General features: G+C 38.1%; 1 long non-coding RNA gene across 1 annotated transcript; it reads left to right on the top strand.

Annotated features, from left to right (window-relative positions):
• Window positions 1-17,348: 17,348 nt before the first annotated feature.
• Window positions 17,349-18,737, top strand: LOC149844588 (uncharacterized). Its single transcript, XR_016429769.1, has 2 exons — window positions 17,349-17,848; window positions 18,048-18,737. It is a non-coding gene; the product is annotated as an uncharacterized LOC149844588 (long non-coding RNA).
• The last annotated feature ends 3,814 nt before the right edge of the window (window positions 18,738-22,551 follow it).

Raw genomic sequence — 22,551 nt, 5'->3', positions numbered from 1 at the left:
TTTTTCTTATTTGGGCCTGCCGCTTCAGATAAGCAGGGTCACAACGACAGCCTGGAGCACGACTCTGCAAAGAGTTCAGAATAAAATTTCAGCCTGACAAGCTTCCTACCTTTCCATCGTGGGTTGACTGACTCTCATCAAGTACGTCTGAAATGCTATGCCAAAATTTGTTATGTCAATGTTCCTGATGCATGTGGGGGTTAGTAAGAAGCTATCTCGGGTTTTGACAAACTTCCTATGGTCTGGACGTGGTTTCAACAACAAGCGTCACCTGATAGGGTGGGATACCCTAAGGCTTCCTCTTTATAGGCGGGTTTGGGAAGCAATGACCCCAGATTGAGGAGTATGATTATCGTCGTGAAGCAGAGCTGGCTTACGCACACACATGGGTCCCCGTGTGCCAGCATTCTTCTTGCTTAATACGGGGGTGTGGAATCGTTGGTTGGGGCAACTTGCGTGAGTCAGCAAGCAATGTCAAAGCTTCGTCAATCATGGATCCAAACTAGGTCTACAGTTCTTTCAAATAATGGCCGTGTTGACTCGCTGTCTCAGTTCTTAGGACGCGCCTTTGCTCCGAATGTCTCTTTCCGCGCTAAAGGATGCTACCTGTCTCTTCTTCCTTCGGGGGTGGACAGTTTCCCAACAAGCCTTATCTGGGGCAAGGGACCGACTCCTCGATCTCGTTTCTTAGCATGACTCATCCTACACGATCGGGTGCAGACTGACAACTTCCTCAAATCCATCGGATTCCATCTTCCGAGTAAATGTGTGTTGTGCGAGGTGGCCGAAGAATCTGCATTTCACCTATTTTGGGAGTGCAATGTATTTCAAAACATCTTTAAGGTCGCCTGGAATAAGCTTGTGGTCAGCGTACGCCAGAAATAGTTCGTCAACGACTTGTTGTGGGGTTCTCAACCAGTACGTCAGTGCAACAAATGACGGATTATTTGGCGAACTTGGCTTCTCTCATCCTGGTGGGCCGCTTAGATGACCCGCAACAACACCATTTTCGGCATATTTCGGCGATTTTCAATATATATAGCTGCTTGATGAATAGGTGCTTGAGCATCTACTTAATTATGCTGACCGTCCATCATGTTCATTGATGGATAATCAATGCACAAAAAAACATAAAAAAAGGCATGTTTTTTTATGCAAAACCATCCTTTAGCGATGCTTTTGAAGCGCCACTAAAGGTTGGCGTTCAAGACTGCAACTAAACGTAAAAGGACATATTTCAACATTACAAACTTTTAATTATGTACGTGTCCTTTGAACGTTTAGTGGTGCTTCAAAAGCATGGTTTTTTTGCGCGTTTTGGAGTTTAGCATTTTTTACACATTTTTTTTGTGTGCTGACAGTTCATCAACGTGCGCGATCAACGGTCGATGCGATTAAGCACAGGTTCAGATTGAGAAATATTTTGGTTCATAAAGGCAAAGTTAGAGACTTATTTCGATATATTTACAATTAGGGGCACATGATTGGCCCATAAATGAAGTTTTTTCCTACATTGTATGCGGTAGGCATGCTTTGCTCATGTGAGAGATTTAAGGGAAACGTAAATGGGTCAGCCTTACGTTTAAAGTTCGATCCAGATCGGGGTCCACAAACAACCGTGCTGAGGATTATTTGTCCATGGGTCGGGTTTGTGTCGTATTGTGCTTTACCCAAACCCGTGCAAATAACAATGACTTGGGAGTGGGTACACAACCCAGATTATCTTGGGTCATGAAAATGAATCCCAAACCCGACCCATATAATTCAAGGGGTATTTAAAATGCATATTTTGATTAAAATATTATATATAATATTTGGGTCAGCCAGGTTGGGTCGGATATCCAGGCAAAATTAAATCTCAAACCTGATTCACATGGTAGTGATACGGCACATGCTCTTGTGTGACACGTCCCGAAGTGTTTAATCTGAATTTGGTATGTACACTGGAAAAGAGAATATTATCTAATAATAAACATATTTTTATATAAAAAAGTTAAATAATGTCGTATAAACTAAATGTTCTAAAAATACCTGTCCATTTGTCCTAATTTTCATAAAAACCACCTATTCATGTCACGTTTGTATAGTATTTGTGTGTATATATATATATTAAACATAGTGATAGACCTAGTTAGGAACTCAAGACTCTCAACCATAGTGACCAAAATGGATGACATTGAAAAAATATCTTGAAAAGTGCGATATTTTGATTGTCATTTGAAATGGTCAAAATAATATAAAACTATTAATCGGAAAAAGCAACAATTTGTTTTTTGTATTTCTTACAATATTTTTTGCTTTCTTAAATAGTTTATTTTTCTAATATTTTATCGATAAAAATGCAAGAAAAACAAAAAGTTTCAATTTCTCAACAAAATTTGGCTGCCGTTATTTTGATGTTATTTGTAAGCTTTTGCCATTGCCTTCTTGACCGGTTATTTCCTATATCTCCCCCAACACACACACACACACACACACATATATATATATATATATATATATATATAGAGAGAGAGAGAGAGAGAGAGAGAGAGAGAGAGAGAGACCAATAAAACCAATGCACAACCCTCTTGAGAAGCATGAGAGAGGAACTTTTTGCCTGTTTTAACTTCTCTATTGAAATCTACAAGCAATAAACAAATTTTGGATAATGTTGAAAGACCGCTAAAGTTATTTTGTGACAATAATTCAGTATTGTTATATTCTAATAACAACAAAAGTTCATCGAAGTCAAAGAATATTGATATTTAGTTCTTTGTTGTTAAAGAAAGAGTGCAGAATGGTTAGATATCGATAGAACATATTGGCACAAACTTCATGATTGCGTATCCGCTTACTGAAGGTTTGTCACCCAAGGTCTTTCACAAGCATACTTCTTGAATGGGTGTTTTATCATTTTATGATATGCTGATTTAGTGAGAGTTTGTATTTGGACGTTCTATGATATAATAAAGTTCATTTTGCCACTTTGGTATAAAGTTAAAGTTTCAGTTTCATTCTATACTCATTATGTTGTGATCTCACAAAAGTTTTCATGTAGGACCAGTTGAAAATAGGCTTGTTTGATCACATTGCATGTAATTTTCATGCTTCACATCCATACTTGATCCATGTCATTTGGTTATGTAGAAATACATGATCATTGATGGGTCCAATTACGTTACTTGTAATGGATACCACTTTGGTTATATGTTGACATGATCAATGGATCAGATTGATAGAGATATCAATTGATAAGACAATTTTTTTGAGCTCATAAGGTTATAATGTGTGATTATCAGGTTATGTATGTGGCTCAAGTGAGAGATTGTTAGAAAATCGTATGGGCCTACATACGTGAAACCACACATTATAGACTATCTTAGGTTCAGGCTCGATTTATACGATCTAATCTGGTTGGGCCCTGTGATGTCTTATATGGTATGATACACTATGTGGAGAGACTTGCTCTGTCTATAATTCTGTAATGGGCTGAATTGAAGAGAAACCCTTAATCACATTAGGTTATGGTCTTCAAACCTTATATAATGACTCTCTCTTTATACTCCCTATAATAAAATAAGATAATTCAATCTCTCTCTCATTAGGTTTAGAGAAAGGAAAATGGTCACATATATAGGTTTTGAAAGATCATACCCTTCAACGATTTGTCGAAGCACTTATAGATTCAGGTACACTTCTACATTAAGTTTTGTTTCTGTTTTTGTTTCAACGATTTAGTGAGAACATGTGTTACGTTCTTCTTTAGTCTTAGATGGATTGATAAATCCAACACCTTGCACTTCAATGACTCCAATAAGCTGAAGTTATTACTTACTAGCTATTTGGCTTCAATGCCCACAAGGGCTCTATTCATATGGTAGGGGTGACTTGTGCATGTTACCAAGTTATATGGGACATCATGAGCTCAAAAGTTATTGAAGGTGTTCATTGCCACGGGTTAAAGCTGGGTGTACTTTTCATTCAGTACTCAAATGGTTTTACCAACAAAGGACTTGCCAATAGGGATGGCAGTGGACCGGGGGAAAGCGGGGCCCCGCCTCGCCCCGTTTGGACCGGGGATGAAGGGTATGAAACGGAGATGGAGGCAGGGACGAAGGTTAAAATCCATCCCCGTGCGGTGGTGGAGGCGGGGATGGACGTGCACTTTTCCCCGCCCCTCCCCGTCCCCGCCACGATCCCTGCCTCATCCCCGCCCCAACCCCGCCCCCACCACTTTTCCCTGCCCCGCCCCGCCTCATCCCCGTTTGAACCGGGAATGGAGGACATGAAACGGGGATGAAGGCGGGGATGGAGGATAAAATCCATTCCCCGCTGGGGATGGAGGCGGGGGTGGAGGATAAAATCTTGAGGCGGGGCGGGGGTGGAGACCTTGTCCCCCGCCCCGCCCCACTGCCATCCCTACTTGCCAATACGATGTTGGTGATGGTGTTTTTCCTTGACCCAGGGCTTCCTCTCCCCACCTCCAACCCCATAATTATAAAAAGTCACCTATCTGGCTTCCATGTCTCCTTTACATTAGTTTGCTTGTTGGTTAGCAACAGTGATTAGGACATTAAACCTGGCTTCACTATCTTATGAAAAAATAAGGATTGCTAACACCGAAAGTCTAAGTTAAGAGAATATTTTAATTTAGAACAAAATTTTATGTCATGTTTTCTTTGTGAACCCAGACTTAAAGAAGGGAAACATAGGCGAGATCTTGATATCACAGTTCTGTAAGACCTGCAGAGCAATCCTGTTAAAGAATGAATGAACACACGACCATTCTAGGAAGCCAACATCAAGGCAATCCGTGTTAGGAACAGTTTCAGACAGAAATTCAGATGAAAAACATGAAAGTCGCTTTCCGAGAAGTCCACTTGCCCCAAAAAAAGAACTTGTCATGAAATTGTGTAAAAAAAGTAAATAATATAAATAATAAAAGGAATATACTTTTTGAGCATTACAAATATATGAAGGATTGAGTAAAAGATATTTGTAGAAAACCAAAAGGTATGGTTCTTATGGGAAATAAGACAAACGACAAATAATAAAAAATCATTTCTTTTTCTATAAATTTGTTTGTTCTTACATCTGATTTGTTACCAGCATTTCCTTTGAATTCGATGCTTTACCAACCCACTTGGTCAGGGCGACTCTTGCTCAAACGATGGATTCTCACATACTCAACTGGCTCATTTAATTAAGTTCTAAAACTGGCCATGTTGTCAAGGTCATGAACCACTTCTGAGACCCAAGCCAATGGAGTTGCTCAGTGAGGACTGGTTGCTGATCATGTAAGGAAACGAGCCACTTAGCAACTCTAATGAGAATCTTGGGCCCATGTGCAACAAAAACACACTACGGTGCATCCTCAAATAGCACAAGCATCACTAACATATTGTGTTAATATGATCATTCAGAAATCCCTTCATGGTAATTTTCACCGCCAACCACCACATGAATCTATAGTCACAAGAGGCAATACCAACATTTTTTTTTAGTTTTTTGCTTCGAAAAATTGTGGACCCTAATTGGAACCCAGATCTGGTATGAAATTTAACAAACCATATCTGGCTCCATATACTAATTGGACTGTTTGGGTTAGACCCAAATTTCAGTTAAGCTTCCTTTATCACCAAAACCTAACCCGATAGAGTTTGGTATGGGAACGATCAGAGTGAAACCCAACCCATTGATAGCCCTATTCATATTACTTTTAACAAGTTTGCTATTGGAGAGAGAGAGAGTGAGAGTGCGTCTTTTTACTGTGCTCAACTTTTTTGAGTAGGAAAGTAGAAGATGCTGCCATATGTAGTAAATTTTAGGTAACCAGGAGATGCTAGCAACGTTTTCTTTTTAATACCCAAGTGCTTTCCATCACTTTTTTCTTTTTTTGAGAGAGAGAATAGCATGTCTTTATGATATCAAAGTCAAGCGAGGCGGCTCACAATTTTAATACGAATGACTGGATAACACCCAAGTGCTTTCCATCACTTTTTTCTTTTTTTGAGGAAGGTTCTGCATGCAGACCATCTCTTGCACAAGACCTAAAAGAGTTTGAACCATGTCATCTCCTTTTGAGTATGAAGTCTTCTTGAGCTTCAGATGCGCGGACACCCGCAATGGGTTCACTGGACACTTGGATGAAGCTCTGAAACAGAAAGGGGTCCGTGCTTTCATGGATGAAGAGGAATTAGAGAGTGGGAAAAGGATTGACGAAAACCTTTGGAGAGCGATCGAACGCTCTTCTGTATGCATAGTTATCCTGTCCAAGCACTACGCCGACTCCATATGGTGCTTGATGGAGTTGGCTACGATGGTTAGCTGCAACACGATCATCTTCCCCGTCTTTTACCATGTTGATCCATCAGATGTTCGCCGACAAAAAGGCCCCTATGAAGAAGCATTTCACAACTATGAAGAGCATATCGAAGCGGAGAAAGTGAGGGAATGGAAGGAGGCATTGACGAAAGTTGGTAATCTCAAAGGCTTTGATCTTGACAACCAGTACAATGGGTACATCTCTCTCTCTAGCCATATATATATATATATATATATATATATATATATATATATATATATATATATATATACACACACACACACACACACGATAGAGTTTGCTTCTTGTGTCTAGGAATGAAATGGATCAGATACAGGATTGTTCGGGTTATGCTTGACCCCATACTGGATGCCATTTTCAAGAGTGAATGGGTTTGAAATCACATCCAGATTGGGCAAACTTGGATCTCGTAGTACAATTATAGATCTATTTATGATATGAGACCTTAGGGTACTTTATCAGTTGAAGATGGCAAAACGTATTGATTTTCATGTGAAAATGATAAATTATGTGTACAACCCCAAGCTACATAAAGTTCTAACTCTCAAAAGTGGATTGAAGCAATGCATGAGGAGATTAAATCCATGATGGACAATAACATATGGGATCTTGTCCCATTACCTGAAGGTATGAAACCCATTGACTGCATATGGATATTTAAAATCAAAAGAAATTCAAAGGGTAATGTGAAAAGATATAAGACTCGCCTTGTTGCAAAAGGGTTTACTCAAAGGAAAGACATTGATTACACAAAGACCTTCTCTTCGGTTTCTATGAAAGACTCTTTTACGATTATGATGACACTTGTGACTCATTATGATTTAGAGCTGCAATAGATGGATGTTAAGACTGCATTCTTTATGTAGACATCGATGAGATAAGATACATGGTCTAACCAAAATATTTTGTCTCAAGAAATGCCAAAAAAATTAATTACAAATTAAAAAAAAAATCTATAGACTTAAGCAATCTTCCTGTCAGTGGTATCATAAGTTTCATCAAGTTTTCCTCTCGTTTGGTTTTGATATAGATGTGGTTGATGAATGCATATACCATAAGTTCAGTGGAAATAAATTTATTTTTCTGGTTTTATACGTGGATGACATATTACTTACGAGTAATGATATAGGCATACTGCACGAAACTAAGAGATTTCTGACAAAGAAATTTGAAATGAAAGATCTTGATGATGCCGCTTTTATATTAGAAATCCAAATACATCGAGACTATTTTTGAAGTATTCTTGAATTATCACAAAAGAGCTATATTGAAAGGATCCTGAAAAAATATGGCATGAAGGTTGCAAACCAGTGGATACTCCTATTGCTAAGGGAGACAAATTTAGTCTCATTTAGTGCCCCAAACACCAGTTTGAAATTAAGGTTATAGAACAAATTTTCTATCATCTGTTGTGAGGAGTCTTATGTATGCTCAGGTATGTACGTGTTCAGATTTAACGTATATTGTTAGAATGTTAGGCAAATATCTTAGTAACCTAGGTATGAATCATTAGAAAGCGGCCAAACGGGTTATGAGGTATTTACAGAGAACAAAAGGTTACATGCTCACATACAAGAAGTTAAATCAGTTGAAGATCATTGGGTATTCTGATTCCGATTCTGATTTTGCAGGATGCCAAGACAGTCACAAATCCACGTTAGGCTATGCTTTTCTGTTGGTCGAGAGAGCTATTTTTTGGAAGAGTGCCAAGCAGGCACTCATTGCTTTTTTCACCTTGACAACAAAATTCATAGTTTGTTATGATGCATCCGATCATGGGATATGGCTACATAATTTTGTTACAGGGCTACAAATTTTGGATAATATTGAAATATCGCTAAAGTTATTTTATGACAATAATTCAACAATGCTGTATTCTAAAAATAACAAGAGCTTATCGAAGTCAAAGCATATTGATATTAAGTTCCTTATTGTTAAAGAAAGAGTGCAGAATGGTCAGATATTAATAGAACATATTGGCACAAACTTCATGATTGCAGATTCGCTTACTAAAGGTTTTCCACCAAAGGTCTTTCATGAGCATATTGCTCGAATGGGTATTTTATCATTTTATGATATGCTGGTTTAGTAGGAATTTGTATTTGGACATTCTATGATATAATAAAGCTCATTTTGTCACTTTGGTATAAAGTTAAAGTTTCACTTTCATTCTATACTCATTATATTGTGATCTCACTAAAGTTTTTAGGTAGGACCAGTTGAAAATAAGCATGTTTGATCACATTGCATGTAATTTTCATGCTTCACATCCATACTTGATCCATGTCATTTGGTTATGTCGATATACACGATCATTTTTGGGTTCAATTACGTTACTTGTAATGAAGATCGCTTTGGTTCTATGTTGACATGATTAATGAATCAAATTGGTAGAGATATCAATTGATAAGACAAATTTTTTGAGCTCGTAAGGTTATAATATATGATTATAAGGTTACGTATGTGACCCAAGTGAGAGATTGTTAGAAAATTCTTTGGGCCTACATACGTGAAACCATACATTATAGATTGCCTTAAGTTCAAGCTCGATTGATGTGATCTAATCCAGTTGGGTCTTATGATATCTCATATGGTATGGTACACTATGTGGAGAGACATGCACTGTCTACCATTCTGTAAAGAGCCCAATTGGAGACAGACTCTTAAGCACATTTGGTTATAGTCCCCAAACCTTATATAATGGCCCTCTCTTTAGACTTGTCATAATCAAGAAAGAGAATTTAGTCCCTCTCTCATTAGGTTTAGAAAAAGAAAAACGGTTACGTATACAAGTTTTGAAAGATCATACCCGTCAACGATCTGTCGGAGCACTTATAGATTCAGGTACGCTTTCGTATTAAGTTTTGTTTTTGTTTCTGTTTCAACGATTTAACGAGAATATGTATTATGATCTTCTTTAGTCTTCGGTTGATTTATAAATCCAACACCTTGCACTTTGATGACTCTACCGGCTATTTGGTTTCAATGCCCACAAGGACTCTATTCATATGGTAGAGGTGACTTGTGCATCTTACCAAGTTGAATGGGACATCATGAGCTCAAAAGTCATTGAAGGTGTTCATTGCCACAGGTTAAATCTGGGTGTACTTTTCAGTTAGTACTCAATGGTTTTACCAACAAAGGACTAGACAATATGCTGTTGGTGATGGGTGTTTTTCCTTGACCCAGCGCTTCCTCTCCCCACCTCCAACCCCAAAATTAAAAAAAATCAACTATCTGGCTTCCATGTCTCCTTTACATTAGTTTGCTTGTTGGTTAGAAACAGTGATTAGGACATTAAACCTGGCTTCCCTATCTTATGAAAAAATAAGGATTGCTAACACTGAAAGTCTAATTAGAGGAGATTCGAGCCCAAAAACGAGGACTTGATATCAAAGGAGCGGCTAAGTGCCATGGCCATGTGACACTAGCCAATCACATGATAACATTGTATGGGGCCCACAGTTAGTGAGTTCAGCCCCTACATGAAATTCGGTCATGTGTGATTGGTTGTCTCAAATAGTGCTTTCATTCACGGGTATTTGCAGCCAGCCAGCGAATCATGCAGAGACTTTTGCTTTACGGTTTTTATTTATTGAACCTTATGGAAATACTTGTTTTTGAGTTGAATGATGTACAAAATTTTAGTTTAGAACAAAATTTTATGTCATGTGCTTGCACTTTTTTCTCTGCAAAGTAAATACCTATTAGCTTAAATGAGTCGAGCTCAAACACAGGGTGTTCAGCTCGGTTAGGAAGAGCTTGTATAAATAAAATATCATATTTTTATTTTTATGTATAATATATATTTTAAGTGTAACATAAAGAAGAATGTATAAAATATATATAAAAAGAGAAGGATGAATGCAAAATATATACATAAAATATGTATTGTTGAGTGATATATATATATATATATATATTCCATGTATAAATAATATGATTTTTTTCCACCAGCCAGATCATGTTCCGCTCATCTCATTCATTCAGAGACTAGCTGAGCTCGAGTTTGGCTTGACTAAACACAAACATGAGCCGAGACATAAGCTCGATTAATGAGCCTTGCCCGAACGTGCCTTGTTGGATTCATTCAGCTCATTTACCAGCCCAACTTAAGACTCCTTGCAATTAGCGTTTTTGATAGGAATACTTTATGGCATTTTTTAATTGATATTTAAGTGCAAAAAAAAAAAAACAATCAATTTATGGTGTAAGAAAAGTAAATAACATAAATAATAAAAGGAATATACTTTTTGAGCATTACAAATATATGAAGGATTGAGTAAAAGATATTTGTAGAAAACAAAAAAAGACAGACGACCAATTATAAGAAAAAGATCATTTCTTTTTCTATAAATTTGTTTGTTCTTACATCTGATTTGTTACCAGCATTTCCTTTGAATTAGAGGGGATTTTAAAAGGCCATCAATCTTGAAAGCTACAATATATGTTTATGAAAAACCCACGAGTTGGTCCAATGTTATACATATGGCTGGCGAGTTCATGATGGCGGACCGGTGGGCCTACCGAAGCAAGCAATGAAGGGATCAGCTTCAAGAACCAACCCAAGAATGCTTGGATGGCCCAAGTGGAGGATGGCTGTACACAAGCTCCGTGTTCCATCTCAAGTAGAACTGGCAGGATATTGATTAGTCGAACTTGATAATACTTGAATCTGAACTAAATCCAACCCATTTACACCCATGTTTATGTCTGTTGAAATCAGATAAACTCTTCTCATTACACAATAGCATTTTTTGACAGTAATTGAGCCACAATGAAGTGGACCTTCTCGGCTCTGTTTGAAAACTAGTAGTTGGAATGAGAGTTAGTGTAATTGGTAAAAACCTGGTCAAACAACCTTGGTGTTGGACATTTGGAAACTATAGCTTAGGGTGGGTGTTTATGCATTGAGAGGTCCTCCATCCTTTGTATTTACACTAAAGAATAAAGAATGAAACTGTAGCCTGCCACTTTGTCAAATGCATAAACCAGTCTCCAAACTGAGCCTTAAACGATGCGCCCAACACATGTATCATGTTCAGCTGCCCCAAGTACTGGATAATAATTATGTCGATAACTCTATTGATAGCCCTATTCATATTACTTTTAACAAGTTTGCTATTGGAGAGAGAGAGTGGAAGTGTGTGTTGTTACTGTTCTCAACTTTTATGAGTAAGTAGAAGATGCTGGCAAACGGAATTTTGTTTTAATGTAGTAAATTTTAGTTTAACAGGAGATGTTAGTAACGTTTCGCATTCAAATGAAGGGAGAAAGAGTTGGTCAAAAATGAGAGAGAGAATAGCATTTGTCTTTATGGTTAAAGTCAAGCGAGACAATTAATGATTTTAATAAGGATGATTGGATAGCACGAATGTGCTTTCCTCCTTCACTTTTTTCTTTTTTCGAGAAAGGTTTTCACTTTGTTTCTCCTGCGTTGGATGAAAAGCAGGTTCAGACTCTCAGACAATCTCTTGCAGAAGACCTAAAAGAGTTTGAACCATGTCATCTCCTTTCAATACTTCATCTTCTTCTTCAGTTGAGTACGAAGTCTTCTTGAGCTTCAGAGGCCCGGACACCCGCAATGGGTTCACTGGACACCTGTTCGAAGCTCTGAAACATAAAGGGGTTCATACTTTCATGGATGACGAGGAATTGGAGAGTGGAAAAAGGATTGACGAAAACCTTTGGAGAGCAATCGAACGCTCTGCCGTATGCATAGTTATCTTGTCTGAGAACTACGCCGACTCCCAATGGTGCTTGAAGGAGTTGGCTAAGATGGTTCGCAGCAACACGATCATCTTCCCCGTCTTTTACCACGTTGACCCTTCAGATGTTCGCCGACAAAAAGGCCCCTATGAAAAAGCATTCAGCTACTATGAAGAGCATATCGAAGCCGAGAAAGTGAGGGAATGGAAGGAGGCATTGACGAAAGTTGGTTATCTCAGCGGCTTTGATCTTGACAACCAGTACAATGGGTACGTCTCTCTCTCTCTCTCTCTCTCCACGATAGAGGTTGCTTCTTGTGGCTAGGAATGAAATGGATCAGATGCGGGATTGGTCGGGTTATGCTTGACCCCATACTGGATGCCATTTTCAAGAGTGAATGGGTTCGAAATCACATCCTAATGTGGCCAACGTGGATCTCGTAGTACAGTTATAGATCTATTTATGATATGAGACGTTGCGGTACTTTATCAGTTGAAGATGGCAAAACCTAATGATTTTCATGTGAAAACGATAAATTATATGTACAACCCCAAACTGAATCAAAAAATATTTGGTTACCCAATCCGTCCTCAACGCGTTTATTAGTAGCTAGCAAGCAGCCATTTGTGCTCTGAATATGATCTTTGATTCAGGTATATGTTAGGGAGACCAGATCAAGTGATTGGATCAAGTACCTTGCAAACTACTGGGTCTAATCAATGGCTTCCTCGCATCCCTACTTGGTGGGAGTAGATGTTTGGGAGCTGGAGATGATGGTACACCAACTCATACAGATGTTTGGTTTTGGAAGATGACAACGGTGTTGAGAGTGGAGATTGCCCGTTTTCAACTGCATCCTCTTGAGGATGTTAACAACTTCAGCTCCTATCTCCAACACCCAGCTAAAGTAGTAGATCTGCTCTAATAACCTAGGTCCAAGAATGAGCCCAATTCAGTTCGTGACAACTTTGCACCCTTCAGTTTTGTTACATATCTGATGGTGGGAGTTGGTGTCATATGCTATGACCCTTTTGCATCCTTTACCAGTTTTAATTCTAATTTGCTCTATTGAGTTTGGTTTTAAATGCATCTGGGCTCAAAATTTATAGCTTTTATTCTTTCCTTATTGAATTGGTCATGACAACCTTTGGAAAAACCTGATCCTTTTTTTCCAACAATATAGAGAGAGATCTAATTACATCCAGCCAATCAAAGAGATGTGGGATTAATCCACATCCTAGTGAGAATGTGGACCAATAATCCTAGCTGTTGGTTGGATGGGTAGGATTGAATGTAGGACGGATCCCATCCTATGTCAAATATGATGGGATCCGTACTCCTTCGTGAATCCTATTTTCAACTAAATCCGTTATCAAATACCAACATTCGCCAGTCGCCCGAGTGGGAGTGAGCTTGGGGAGAAGATGATGAGCCCTTCATCTCAGGTTCGACTCCCACTTGATATGCTGGTATCTTTTAAGACATTAACTGGTCTGAGGTTTACCTCGCCCAGTGACCTGGTTCTCGGTGGGGGCTCCTCATCATTAAAAAGAAAAACCAAATACAATAGTGCTTTCTTCGATGAACATACATCTGAAAAACGTTTACAAGACATTTTCTTATTGCATCTCTTCTCTTATTGGTGCTGCTCTAACGATTAAAACATGCAGAAAAGAGACAGAATTGATCCAAATACTCGTCAAGAAGGTTTTGCTTGAGGACAACTGCAATACATTGGATCTCACCAAGCACCTTGTTGGAATGGAGCGTCGGGTAGACAAGTTGATGGAATTGTTGAGCATCGAAACTGAAGATGTTAGAATGATAGGCATTTGTGGTATGGGGGGTATCGGGAAATCAACACTAGCCAAAGTCATTTATAATACAATCTCTGATAGGTTCGATGCTGCATGCATAATTCCAAATATCAGGGAAGCAGCAGGACAACACAATGGGCTGGTCACGTTGCAAAAACAACTCATTTCTCAGATTGCAAATGTTGATAACCCAGCAATACACAGTGAGGATCAAGGTGCGAGCATAATAAGGCAGAGGTGCGGTTGCAAAAAAGTCCTCATTATTCTTGATGATGTTGATAAAATAGATCAACTTAATAAATTGGCTGGTGAACGAGACTGGTTTGGGAAAGGAAGTCGGGTCATAATAACAACGAGGGATGAGCACGTACTAAATGTGCATCATTTGAAGAAGGATCATGAGATTTATAGGCCTGAAAAAATGGATAAAAAAGAATCACTTGAGCTCTTTAGTTGGCATGCTTTCGGGAGAAACCAACCTCTCGATCCATTTATGAAGATCTCCCGAAAAGTAGTAAAAGTCACAGGTGGACTTCCTTTAGCATTGGAAGTATTGGGTTCAGAGTTGTTTGACATGACAGAGGAAGCACAATGGAAAGAAATGTTGAAAAAGTTGAAGCGTGTTCCTCGCCCTGATATTCAAGAAAGGTTGAAAATAAGCTACGATGGGCTTGACCAAGAGGAGAAAACAATATTTCTCGACATCGCATGCTTGTTTATTGGTGAGCAAAGAGAATATGTGACCGATGTACTCAAAGCCTGTGGGTTCGCCTCGAACCTAACAATTCAAGTATTCTTGCATAAATCTCTCTTGAAGATTGATGAATATAATAGATTGGTGATGCATGATCAATTGCGAGATATGGGGAGAAACATAGCAAACCGTAGCAGGATATGGGATGACGATGATGCATGGGATGCATTGAATGATCGTAAGGTAATAACTAATTAATGGTACAATTTATTTACTAATATTTATTTGTTTGGACAAAGTCGTAGATGGAGCTATGACAAATCTGATTGGCCACAAATCAAAAATATGACAAATCAGATTAATGTACTTTGTCACCTGAAAAATTAGAGGACAAGTTATTATGGCCTAAAAAAAGGCAGGAGGTATGACAAATTAAGGGCAAAACTGAAAAGAAACAAAATAATTTTGCTATGTTTTTGTCATATTTTCTCATTTGCGGTCATATATGGTATCATGCAAAAACTTAGCATCATAGTCGTTCTCTATTTCACAACTTGACAGTGTACATGTTGGGCATATCCAGGGGTCACAAAATATTGAAGCCCTCCTTATTGATGGTCCTCTTGATTTAAGTCTGAGCACTGAAGCTTTCACCAAAATGTCCAATTTGAGATTGCTTGGTATCAAAGGTGTCAATCTTGAAGGCGATTTCAGCAAAATGCCCAAAAGTTTGAGATGGTTAGAATGGCATGACTGCCTGTTAGGATCACTACCAGAGGAGTTCGACCTCAAGCGGATTGGATATCTCGACTTATCAGATGGTAAAATGGTGGGACTATGGGATGAAGTTAATGAGTGTGGAAATAAGGTTAGTATTTTAATTAATGTTTATATTCCTTCTTTCTTTGCACTTTCTAGTTGTGATTGCTTCCTTAAACAAGACAACGTTTTTGCAGGTCTTCCATGATTTAAGAGTTCTTAAGCTTGAACGATGCATTGAACTTCAGAAATCTCCTAATTTTGATCGTTTACCAAATTTACAAAAACTCTCACTCAGGGGATGTGAGAAATTGGTCTCACTTGATGAATCCATTGGTCGTCTTACGGAGTTGATTATCTTTGACTTATCTGACTGTGAGGCTCTCACGCATCTGCCAGATTCAATTTGCAATATGAAGAAGTTACTTGAGTTGCATCTTGCAGGAACAAAAATTAGTGAGCTGCCCCTTTCTATTGGGTCCCTTCACAATTTAGAGGTACTATCTCTGTATGCTTGTGATAGGCTAAGAAGCTTGCCGGATTCAATTGGGAGCTTGAACAAGTTACGTGTGTTGGATCTTCGTGAAACAAAAATTAGAGAGCTGCCTCTTTCTATTGGGTCCCTTCACAATTTAGAGGAACTATCTCTGTATGGTTGTGATAGGCTAAGAAGCTTGCCGGATTCAATTGGGAGCTTGAACAAGTTATGTGTGTTGGATCTTCATAAAGCAAAAATTAGAGAGCTGCCCCTTTCTATTGGGTCCCTTCACAATTTAGAGAGGTTGTTTCTGTTTGGTTGTGATTCGCTAAGAAGCTTGCCGGATTCAATTGGGAACTTGAACAAGTTACGTGTGTTGGATCTTTCTGAAACAAGAATTAGAGAGCTGCCCCTTTCTATTGGGTCCCTTCACAATTTAGAGGAACTATCTCTGTCTGGTTGTGATAGGCTAAGAAGCTTGCCGGATTCAATTGGGAACTTGAACAAGTTACGTGAATTGTATCTTCGTCAAACAAAAATTAGAGAGCTGCCCCTTTCTATTGGGTCCCTTCACAATTTAGAGAAATTATCTATGGATGGTTGTGATTCACTAAGAAGCTTGCCGGATTCAATTGGGAACTTGAACAAGTTACGTGAGTTGAATCTTGGTGAGACAAAAATTAGAGTGCTTCCCCCTTCTATTGGGTCTCTTCACAATTTAGAGGAACTATCTCTATATGCTTATGATAAGCTAAGAAGCTTGCCGGATTCAATTTGCAATATGAAGTTACGCTCATTGCGTCTTGACTTGACAAAAATTACAGAGCTTCCCTTTTCTATTGGGTCCCTTCACAATTTAGAAGCACTATCTCTGCATTATTGTCATAGGCTAAGAAGCTTGCCGGATTCAATTGGGAACTTGAACAAGTTACGTTACTTGGATCTTGTTGGAACAAAAATTAGAGAGCTGCCCCTTTCTATTGGGTCCCTTCACAATTTAGAAGAACTATCTCTGTATGATTGTGATAGGCTAACAAGCTTGCCGGATTCAATTCGGGGGTTGACTGAACTGCAGAGATTAATTTTTTCGGGCTGTAAGCAAATAAGTGCATTGCCTCATTCTTTGGGGAATCTGGTAAACCTAAAAGAACTCAGTTTGGATCGCACTGACATTAAAGAGCTTCCCAGATCCATAGTGTCCCTTGAGAAGCTGGAGAAGTTGGACATCCATGCTACAAAGCTGACAACTCCACTTCCTTTATGGGAGTTGAAAAGTTTAGATCATTTAATCGTGGGGGATATTGACGGTGAAGAGGAGGAAGTGGACCTAGAAAATAAGATTGAGAACCACAAAGAAGGTGAAGAATCTGCTGAGGAAAGCAACGAAGGGGAAGAAGGTGAAGTACCTGCAGAGGAAAGCAACGATGGGGAAGAAGGTGAAGAGTATAAAATTGAGGAAAGTCCTGAAGAATTTTACGCAGAAGAAGAAGAAGAAGAAGAAGAAGAAGAAGAAGAAGAAGAAGAAGAAGAAGAAAAGAGTAAACTTGAGGAGCGTCCCGAAGAATGCCACGAAGAAGAAGAGGAAGAAGTATTGATAAGTGGATACTCTAAAAGGACCCAGGAGTACAGGAAGATCTATCGCCTATTTTCCTCTTCCTGCTGGAAATTGCTCGTCAGGGTTGGGAATCAAGAAAGGCGCATAGAACTGGATTACCCCAAGTCGAAAGGTCGCAGGGAATGGCAAAAGCTGATTTTCCCTAGTGATTATGTCCCTCAATCAATCAGCTCAGTATCTGCTTCCGCTATTGTTGTGAACGATGTGGGGTCACCATCCAGAAACACTGAGCATGGAATTGACACTACAATAATCGGTGAGGAGGAGACACCCTGTGGAATCAATCAGCAGCTTTCAGAGTTGTCTTCTGACCAAGAAAGATCAAGCATACACGAGAAGGAAAATAAACATGGAAAACGGAATGTAGCATTTCCAATGGCATTCGGAATCTTCTGCGTGTGTCTGCTCATTTTCTGCATCAAAGGCTTCCGCAAACGCTAATGAGTAGGTGATGAAATCGCTTCTCCGTAATCTCATAAATCCCTAGAGTGTAGTAATTACCATCTCATAATTCCGAAAAGATTCGCACCTTTTAATGTTGTGTCCTGTTCTTGCGCTGTTAATATTTTTCCTTTGCTGTATATTGCTTATTATTGCTGATCCCTACTGATGTTATTTTCGTTACTAATTTTTCATGGGAAAAAAAGGATTACCGCAACTCAATCAAGGCACAGAGAACTGGAAGAACAGGATTACCGCACCTCAAAAGGTCGCAGGGAATGGCAAAAGCTGATTTTCCCTAGTGATTTTGTCCTTGAATCAATCAGCTCAGTATCTGATGAGAGGGTCGAATGGAGGGACAGTGCTCTGCCATCGGCATTGGAAGCTCATGCACACGTTGCTACCACTGTTGTTGTGCAAGATGTGGGGTCACCATCCAGAAACATTGAGCATGGAATTGACACTACAATAATCGGTGAGGAGGAGACGCCCTGTGGAATCAATCAGCAGCTTCCAGAGCCTTCTTCTGACCATGAAAGAATCTTCTGCTGCATGTGCCTGCTCAAATGCTTCCGCAGAAGCTATCGAGAAGGTGATGAAATCGCTTCTCCGAAAAGATGCACACCTTTTGATTCCTCTACTCATGTTTCCTCCACATCTCTTGGATCTTACAGTGTTTGTTTGTCTATGTTTTTCTTGCGTGAACTGGCTACAGCAGTCTAAAGCAGAACTCGTCAATTTTGTGCCTTGTTCTTGCATTTTCTATATTTCTCCTTCGCTGTATATTGCTTATTAACAAGAGATTGTTGATCGCTACTGATGTTATTTTCGTTACTAATTTTTGGAAGGAAAAAAAAAAAAGATTACGTGAGAATTCTGTCCCTGGGAAAATAATGGTGTTGTCTACAATCAGAAAACCTTTTAAAAGTTTTCTTTTTACTTGTAAAATTCTAGGTTGTTTACTTATTTTATGCTTTATCAGGAGTCAGAATGACTGATGGAACTGTGAATAAACAATTCCTCAGCCGTATGTTGGGGAGTTTAGAATTGAATGGGTTGGCTAATTCCAATTCCAAATCTCTCTAATTTTCCATCATTTCTCTTCTTCTTCCAAAGAATGTATTGGGTTTTGACTTTTTATAATTTGGGAGAATGCCAAAAAGAGCCATGGTAGACCCTCAATCCAACTCAAGAGTCAAGTCATCATCATAAAGTGGTGGCAGCTGTGAAGGAGCGGGCTCGTTGGGCTTGAGCTGTGAGGCCCTAATGATATAAGATAGTTCAATTTGCTCATCTGATGGAAGATGTGATTACCATCCATAAACATTAACTTCTTGTTGATAAGGCTGGCCACAACTTAAAAAGAACGTAGTTATCAAGAAACGAAATGAATATGAGAAACGATATGTGAAGCAGAAAAAGGAAGCAAGTGTTAAAACGATATACACTCAATATTCAAGTTTGTTATAAAAAAAGTTATTACATTTAATATGAAATACTTACTAAGTGAGGGGAGGTGAGTGGGAAAGGGCAAAAAGCAAGAGGAAAACGTTAAAAAAACAAAAGGGATTTGATTTGAAAAATAAGAAAAAAATGGCTTTTCCACGAATCCAACTAAAGGAAGTATACTCTCCTGGCTAATGAGTGACATAGCCAATCACATGACAACATTTCATGTGGGCCTGCACTCTGTAACTGTGGGCCCAATGCAATACTGTCATGCCATTAGCCATGTCACTTAACCGCTCCTTTGATCTCAACTCTTCACTGAAAGCGTACACTTAGTTGAGATCAAATTATGTGAAGCGAAGCTAAAATGTAGATCAGTCTTAGACAAAGCAGCACAACAAAAGCATGAACAAGAGAACCATTGACATTTGAAAGGCCACTTAAAAGATTGAATCATAAGAAATCGAGCAAGGACCATGGCAGGAAGAAGGCGATTCTAAAGAATCAGGGGCTCAACAGGAAGGTACAGGGTACGTTCTGCATGATAGTGAAGTGGTTGATGGAACGACAATAGTAAAAGTGAACGTATAATAGGCCCAAGGGGTATGGCTTAGTGGGATGGGGCCTAGGCAGTTTGATGAGCAGGCTTGATTAGGTCATTACATCGGGGGTGGTTTCTTTGAGTAAAAAAAAGTGAACGTAGAATGATGGTCAAAGAAGATGACTAGATCATTCTCTTGTGGAGATTGTAAAATATAAATTGACCTTGATAAGGTTAATGGGAAGGAGATTGTAGTCTTTTCGAAGGCAACCGAAACTAGGAGAGGTTAAAAATACTAATAACAACGGTGAGTCATTCACAAACCCAAAAAATCATTTTGCATATTTTAATCATCTAATATAAACTAGAAAAGAAAAGTATATTTTTGCAGCTTTTTATAAAGGTTATTGATGTCTTATTCTAAAGCTTCTTGCGACTATTTCTCTCAACCTTAGCTTCTCAATGATACAAAGGAACTATGACTATCTTGAGAAGTACTCTTCTTCCCTCAACCACCTCTATTAATAGGGTTTTCCTTAAATATATCTTGAATTTAAGGAGGGGATATCTATTAGGCTTATCGAGTTCAGGTTCAATGAACTACTGAATTTGAATTTTTACCAATTACTAGAACCATAAGTAATGTGGGATTATCCATATTATAACTAAACCCTTAAAAGAGTTATACTTAATATAATTTCTTTAATATAAAATACTTTTAAAATAATTCTTCTAAAAATGAATATCCCTTATAGGCCTCTTAGGAATAATAATATTATTGTCAAACCCATAGCTTATGTATAATTGCTTATTGAGAATTCAAAACACTAATCGGACTTTATGAAACTTTTTCATAAAAAAATTAATAAATTTTTTTGAAAAATTAATTTTAATAAAATAATTTGTCTAAGCTTGAATTTTTCCTTTTATTATGAATTGTACTTTTCCTCAGTGTTAGATATTCTTCAAAAAATGGTTTTGAATCCATTGTTGGACACTCATGATTGCTCAAGTATTTCACTCATTATCTAATATACACCCTTCAATAAATTTATTACAACTTATTAGGTGTATTCAAAATAATTAAATCATTTACTTAGTAATGAATGAACTTCTTACATCAAAGGATATTGTGAACGCTTTTATATACAAGAATTATCTTCTCACAATAAATGGTTTTTCAAGATAATTTCTCATATGTAACCGGTCAGTGTATAGTTAACCGGTCAGTCTTTACTTGGATAACTCAAAAATCAGCCATTTCATTTTTAATATGAACATCATACACTATAGCTGCCGTATAAATGAGTTGCCAAGCCTCATCTAGGTGTGATTATTTTGGCAGAAGGAATTGAAAACTTAGTTATGCCAAAAGTCAAACATCTAGTTATCTGTACTCTTATGATATCTTATATCATATTAATCATCTCATGGATATTTTAATTAATACACCCATAAACATAATGATCTCGTAATAATAAATGTCAGATTATTATTTGCATCAAATACATTTATTGGATTTCATAGAAAAATTAACAAAAACTTTTCAAAATTAATTTTTCAAAATTAATTTAGCAAATTACCAAGCTTGTAGTTTCGATATTTTTCTTTTTCAGCAAGGATGTGTATTGACTTAGTGCCTCGTGGGGCCTCAATGGTTGTTGGAAAGACTCAAGCAAAAGCTAACAGTAGAGCCTTCACGATTGTGAAGGTTCAAGATGGTAGGAGGGAGATCACTAGTATTCTAAAGAATGGATCTGCATTGAGAGAGCTTTCTCTCAATATGACCGTGAAATAACCTGATGATCACCTCCACAAGAGTAAGATGGGGAGAATACATTGATGAATTACTCTTCATCTTTGGACAGTAATATTACTGATGATGCTGAGAATCTGGTTGTGCATTGCTCCTCTGATGGGGAGGTGAATGCAATGACTTCTTACTGTTAATGTTCTTAGCATGGAATGTTCGTGTATTTGGCAACAGAGCCTCTCAACTCAAAAATTTTCATGTGCTCCAGGTGCACAAACCAGATGTGGCATTTATCATTGACACTCAGCTAACTGATTGTCTTCTACCCATTCTTCACAGACATGATCAGTACTTTGTATTTTCCGTGGTACTACTAGTTATGGTTATGGCTGATTAGTATGTCTTTGGGATAGTCGGTTGTTGCAGGCACACCCTAACTTAATAGGTGACCGTTATATAGAAATGAGTTGTGTTTATCTCTACTTCTAACCAAGGTTTAAGATGTTTGGTTTATATTTGATTCTTGAGCCTCAACTGAGGTATCAAGATATGCAACAGTTATAATAGAACTTTATTACAGGTCTGAGAGAACCAATTGTTGCCTTAGGGTACGTTTGATGGCTTGTTCAGGGTTGGACGAAATGAACAAAAAGAATGGAACAGAGCATTGGTTCTGTTCGTTCTGTAACAGCTGTTCTAAGTCCAACGTTTGTTTGAATCATACTCAAATGCTATGTTCCAATTGTCGTTGTTTGATGACGATGATGTGAGAACAACTTGGACAGTCAAGAATAATGGGTCAAATTACTTCGTTTTGGATCGTATGACCCGATTCGTCTACCATTTTACATGTTCTAACAAATTTATTATGTTTTTTTGCCCGAATATGGATCCAATTATGAAATTATATCTAAAATCATGATTCTTTGCTATGAATATAGATTTTTGTCCCAAATATATTTTTTTG

Source organism: Nuphar pumila, chromosome 2, assembly GCF_984573655.1.
Source record: "Nuphar pumila chromosome 2, dmNupPumi1.hap1.1, whole genome shotgun sequence".
Lineage (NCBI taxonomy): Eukaryota > Viridiplantae > Streptophyta > Magnoliopsida > Nymphaeales > Nymphaeaceae > Nuphar > Nuphar pumila.
Note: the sequence above shows the minus strand (reverse complement) of the source record. Positions and strands in the feature narration are given on the sequence as shown.